Genomic DNA, 6,427 nt, shown 5'->3' on the forward strand with positions numbered 1-6,427 from the left:
TCGGCCCATGGACCTTTTTGGGCCCATTTCGTATTAGACTCTTTATTTATATGTTTCTTATGTAATATGAATGGACATGCTTGAATTTTAATAATTATCAATTTTCTCTTCATTTTCCTAAAAGTTTTGGGTGGGATTTGGGAGTTTCGAAGCTCATTAGGGGTATTCTCTGAATCAACGTGATTTCAATCTTCATTCTTGTTATACCGCTGCATCAGTTACTATAGCATATTTTGAAAAAAAATAAAAAAAATGTAAACAAAAAATAAACATATAAAGCAAAAAATCAAAAGTAAAAAATATTCAAAATATTATTTGTGACACCTACCATGGATATTATATGTAAACTAGTGATTTCCCCACGCGTGTTGCCTAGTGAATTTCTTCTTATTATGGTGCCAAGTCAATGCGAACTCGATCGATATTGGTTACATTTGTTACGATACACCCAAAAAATAAATTTGTCAAATTAACAAATAAAAATAAATAAATACTTAAAATGATGTTTATTTGGTTAGTAAAACCTAAACGTCGGTAAACTCAAAGCGTTGTCAGTAAGACCCGGCCCGTGGTAAAACCCGAGCGTTAGTAAAACATGATAGTAAATTAGCGTATTATAAACGACGTTTATTCGATTGGTAAAAACATGAGCATTGCGATTTGCGGCGACGATTCGACACAAATTTGATCAGTTTCAGTTAGGTTCCTAACGATACCAGAATTAAACATAGAAAATAAGTTCGGCAAATTAACAAATAAAAACATCAAGATAAGAAAATGTATTTAAAATCATATTTATTTAGTTGGTAAACCCAGGCGTTGATAAAACCCAAGTTCTAACATGAGTGTCGGCAAACCCTGAGTAGTTGTGACGGCAAGTCGAGTCAAATTAGGTTGGTATTGGTTATAAACAAAATTTAAAAGAAATACACATATTTTGAGGGGAAAAAACGATAAATTACTCAAAAGAAACAAAAAATTATCCTGAGACTCTTTCAATATATAATGACAGATGCACGCGCGAGTATATAACATTGCATCCAACGTCCCAGTTTGAAGTACCAAACAAAAGTAATGAAAAATAATATAGAGTTATAAAAGAAAAGTTTGATAATAGTTTAAAACAATAAAAAAATAAAAAGGAAAAATGTGCATTTGGCTAAATGTTAACTACATCGTCAACTAAAAAACCTTGATCCTATATTGCAAGTGGCATATACGATGATACCATCATATTAAATTCATCCACATCTGATATTCCTGATGTCCCCAAGGAAGAACCAATACAATGAAGACAAAAACAACCTCTTTCATTTCTCACAAAGGTTAAAAACCATTGATATGTTCTCCCCTGGACAAACAGCCAATTTGGATTTTCGAAAACATTCCAAAACCATTGATGATTTCAACAGTAAACACCGGAATAACCGAAAACGTTTGGAGTTTCGTGTATGGATTCAAACGGGGTTTCAACGATTTCAAAACCCTGTTTCGTATTTACATTTTACTCCACATTTGATCGGATTATCCGGACCAGCTCCAGATATGTTCAGTGGTGAGTTCATTCCTTATCTAGTTTGTTATATATATATATATATATATATATATATATATATATATATATATATATATATATATATATTACTTCTTCTGGTTGTATAAACTATAAACCATGGTTGTAAAAAAAAGGCTAGGCGCCAAGTACTCAGCGAGTAATTCCGAGAACTCCCTCACTAGGATGAGTACTTGCAACTCCTCAGTCGACCGATCTGGAAGCGCCTAGCAACTTCTGCAACCATGTATAAACCATCAAATTATTTATGGAAGCCTGTAAAATTTTGTTCTTGGATTAATCATTTATAATGTTGGTAAAAATGGCGGCCTTTCTTAATTCTGTTGACTGCTATATTCATAACACATGCAATAGTTTATAAACTTATTAATCCCTGCTTATTCTTCCATATCTGAGAAGTTGGAAGTGTCTGATTTTAGCAGCTATTCTTGTGTGAATGTGAAGGAACAAGAGAATACAAAAGTTTTATTTATTTGATTCACAATCGTACTTATTATAGATGGTGATTACATGCGCTATTTATAGTGTTCGATAAGGTGCAAACCCTTTGGTGAATCGACTTGATGTTTGGGGAATTAACCACCCAAACTTATGTTTACACTAAATAGTACATTTAACACCCTAACTTCTATTTATTATCAATTCCAACAGACTATAGTATAGACAACATAATATTTGTACTTTATGTGTTATTATAGGTGAATCATAGGATCCACCATGTGAATAATATTAAGGTACACTTATCCTTAATCAAGAAGGTGTTGGGTTGGAACTCTGATTGAAACTGCTAACATCAGGAATGGCTCAAGATGATGGATCTTCGTCAATAAGCTCGTCGCCCCTTCACTTATTTTCGTTAATGTCACTTTCACCGCATTTCGGATCACCATACCCATGGCTAAGGGAAATGGAATCCAATGAAAGCAGAGGTTTATACCTCATCCAGCTTCTTCTTGCCTGTGCTAACCACGTGGCCGCGGGTAACATCCAGAATGCCAACAACTTACTAGAGCAGATTAACAATCTTGCTTCTGCTGAGGGTGACACCATGCAACGACTCGCGACTTATTTCACTGAAGCACTCGCTAATCGTATGCTTAAAGGATTGCCAGGTGTATACAAAGCAATTAACTCCACAAGAATCACGTCAGTATCCGACGAGATTCTTGTTAAAAGATTGTTTTTTGATCTTTGCCCATTTTTGAGATTGGCGTATCTCATCACTAATCAAGCGATTCTCGAAGCAATGGAAGGGGAAAAGATGGTTCATATTATTGATTTATGTTCCTCTGAGCCAGCACAGTGGATCAATCTTCTTCAATCATTAAGAACACGCCCCGGAGGACCACCACATTTGCGGATCACTGGAATTCATCAACAGAAAGAAGTCGTAGAACAAATGGCATTTCAGTTGAATAAAGAGGCAGAAAAATTAGACATCCCATTTCAGTTCAATCCAATAGTTAGTAGATTGGATACTCTTAACATCGAGTCTTTACGTTACAAATCAGGAGAAGCTTTAGCAATTAGCTCAGTACTTCAGCTTCACACTCTTTTAGCGTTTGATGACGAAACCAACAAAATAAGCCCGCCTTCAAAGCAAGTTCTAATGAATTCACAAACTTTAGGTGATTTTCTCAGGAAAGATGTGGCAAACACGTTTAGCCCAAGTCCGGATTCGACTTCATCTTCACCTTTATCCTTGTCAAATTCTTCAAAATTGATGAACTTTTTGAACGCTCTTTGGTCATTATCACCTAAACTTATGGTGGTAACTGAGCAAGAATCCAACCATAATGGATTCAGTTTGATGGAGAGGGTACTTGAAACATTGATCTTTTATGCAGCACTATTTGATTGTTTAGAATCTACTGTTCCACGTACATCACTGGAACGCCAAAAGGTCGAAAAGATGTTATTTGGTGAAGAAATCAAGAATATTATTGCTTGTACGGGTCTTGAAAGAAGGGTGAGACACGAAAAGCTTGAAAAATGGGTTCCGAGGCTAGAGTTGGCTGGATTTGGAAGGGTTCCTTTAAGCTACAATGGGATGTTGTTAGCTACAAGGTTATTGCATAATTATGGATATGATGGCTATAAAATCAAAGACGACAACGGTTTTCCGGTTATTTGCTGGCATAATCAACCATTATTTACGATTTCGGCATGGAAATTTCAAAGGTACAGTTAGTTCATAATCATGTTGGTGTTTGACTATATGATTGTCTCAATTCTGTGTATAAAGCACTGGTGTGCTCCCAAATGTATGATCATCCATTTAACTTATAAACCTTCATGATCTGTTTGTCACTCTTATTTGGAACATTTGTTTCATGTGTTATAATTATCAGTGGCGGATCTATACATTTAGAGGTATCCACACAAAAAAAGTTTCGGACCGAGGAGTATCCTAATATTTGCTTAGGGTATTCAAAAATATAAAACGGAGTAAAAAATATTGTACTAATATTGCACTTCGTTGTTAAAATTGAGGGGTATCCCGGTCACCCCATGGACACCCCCATAGATCCACCCTTGCAAACAATACTTGACCGGTACACTTGCCGTTGTGTGAAGCTTAGTTAGGTTATTCCATTTTTAAAGCTTAGTTGTGAATTAATCTTTGTTATTAACTTGCATATAAAATTTTACATATCAAACTTCTTATTGAATATGCTTGAAATTGTTATGAATGCTTCATTGGTTATAATGCCAATAAGTTAATGATTTAATTTACTTTAATATAGAAAATATGAGTGTATTAGTTGAACAATTTCTCAAAAGTTAATCATTTGATTTGTAATGACGTTTCACGAGTTATTTTAAAATTTAAATTGTAGTTTGATTATCTTTTTTTCATATGATTCAAACCGAACCGGACCAAAAGTTTTATCACATAGCGATAATCAATCAAACCCAAAAATTCCTAACACCCACGAAAATAATAATGTGGGTCCGCCACTGGTCCGTCATTGTTTTCGATCTTTGCTAATATACACGATAGGTTCTTATAGATTGAACTTAATTTGGTTAACGTAATAAATAACTTAAATTATGTGTTTTATAGTGAGTGTGCTGCCTTGCCTAAATAATTTGGTGTTAAAATGAAGTAATATTTGTAGACACACATATATAAAACACAAAAAGATCAAAGAAGCCTATATGCTATATTGTGTTTGCCTTGTTGCAAAATGGAAACATATACGGAATGTGAAGGGTTCTCGGAATCCTTGGCTAGTCCAATGGTGGCTACGGTGTGAAGCTACCCAACAGGCGCTGATCACTCGGGTATTGATGTAGTTCCTAGTACCCGGAGGCATAGTTAGATGGAGACAAATGAAATTGGTGTGATGTAAAGTGGGATATATAAATATATTAACTAATTGGATACAAAAACATAATGCTTTAGCCTTTGAACATTAACTTAGGTTACACAATATCAGATACACAACATCAGAATGTGGGATATATGACTTTTAATTTTATTAGCCATGCATTACAGTTACATTATACCGAACCACTGCATCACCGGTTTTTGGATTATATCGCACCGTATTGGCAAGTGCATAGCCGCAAGCGAACCTAAACACACCACTTCCTCCAATAATAGGCATTTCCCTCACTGCATCGAGCACGGCGTTCCGCCCCATTACACTAAGTGTACTACCATTGTATTTGCCATAAGTAAATATAAAACTCATTGCCATAAGTAGGGCTGGGTCATGTTTAGAAGAAAGCGCATAGAGTCCTTGAGCTCGGCCCACTTATTTCGACCTGTGTTTGGTGTCTAAAGTCAGCGGGTCATCCACGATTGCTGTCATGCCAAATGCATTTCTAGCACCGATTATTGGGATCGCGGTTTTGTGTTTTCCACTAAGAACGTCATGGAAGTAGAAGTGAAGGCGGGTCATTTTTCTGGCATCCGGATTTAGTCTTGTTGTGGCAAAGTGCTTCTCCCATTAGCGGTGATCGCAATGGCGGAAATGAGAGCTAAGTTAAGAGAAAACAGACTGAAGGTTAGGATGGGAGGTGCCATTGTGATATGATAAGTGAAGAGGCAATGCTTCTATTTATGGAAAGATTTTGGCGTTTGAGGTCATGCTTGTTTTCACTTTTTGTACTCTGGTTTAGAGTCTTAGAGATTAAACTTTAAACATTTTTTTTAACGTCCATTTGAATAACTGACAGACCACTGAGTCACCCGGTCATCATTTTTGGATTTTAGAATTAGCTAGGTTGATTAATGGAATGTCAAGTACACATTATTCAACAAATAAAAAGAAGTTGCTTTGGTTGTAAGGTTTGGCCATGAGTTTGTCACAAGGAGAAGAATATAATGATTCATGTAGCAACAGTCATAATGGTACACAAGTAAAGAAATGCAAAGAAGGTGCCTTTGCTTCTGACACAAACTACAACAGCCCCAGCTTATCTTTTTCTATAAATTTGACAACCACTTGGAAAATCACTTTTAAAAAGATGAAACCTTGTCATTCCGAATTCAATGGGATTGTAAGGTGGTAAGGGTATAGAATACGAAGGGTTTAATCCATGTACAACATTTAACTGGTTAAAGGGAAAAAAAAAGATGAAATCTTGCGCGCTCATTTTTTAGTTATTCATTAATAAAAAAATATATAAGGGTGAAGTATAAAATATTTGTTTTCTCTCTAGTCTTCATCCACCATGCTACACACGCATAAAATGTGATCCAAACAAGAGGCTCCTCCATTGGCAAGATATTGTACAAATAACATTTAGTGTGCGAAGTGTACCGATAAAAAAGAAAGCCAATTCTTTTTCCACCTTGTAATTCTAAGCATCGATTGGAATTTGGAAGTTCTTATGATAATC

General features: G+C 35.5%; 2 pseudogenes across 1 annotated transcript; one reads left to right on the forward strand and one right to left on the reverse strand.

Annotated features, from left to right (window-relative positions):
* The first annotated feature begins 1,043 nt into the window (after positions 1-1,043).
* On the forward strand, positions 1,044-3,872 carry LOC143608338 (scarecrow-like protein 3 pseudogene; annotated as a pseudogene). The gene is made up of 2 exons (XR_013149241.1): positions 1,044-1,555; positions 2,272-3,872. The product of XR_013149241.1 is annotated as a scarecrow-like protein 3 pseudogene (transcript).
* Positions 3,873-4,940: 1,068 nt separating this feature from the next.
* LOC143608353 (dirigent protein 22 pseudogene) lies at positions 4,941-6,152 on the reverse strand (annotated as a pseudogene).
* Positions 6,153-6,427: the final 275 nt, after the last annotated feature.

Source organism: Bidens hawaiensis, unplaced genomic scaffold, assembly GCF_021521415.1.
Source record: "Bidens hawaiensis isolate Kalapana, Puna unplaced genomic scaffold, B.hawaiensis_p1.1 tig00419364_1, whole genome shotgun sequence".
Classification (NCBI taxonomy): domain Eukaryota; kingdom Viridiplantae; phylum Streptophyta; class Magnoliopsida; order Asterales; family Asteraceae; genus Bidens; species Bidens hawaiensis.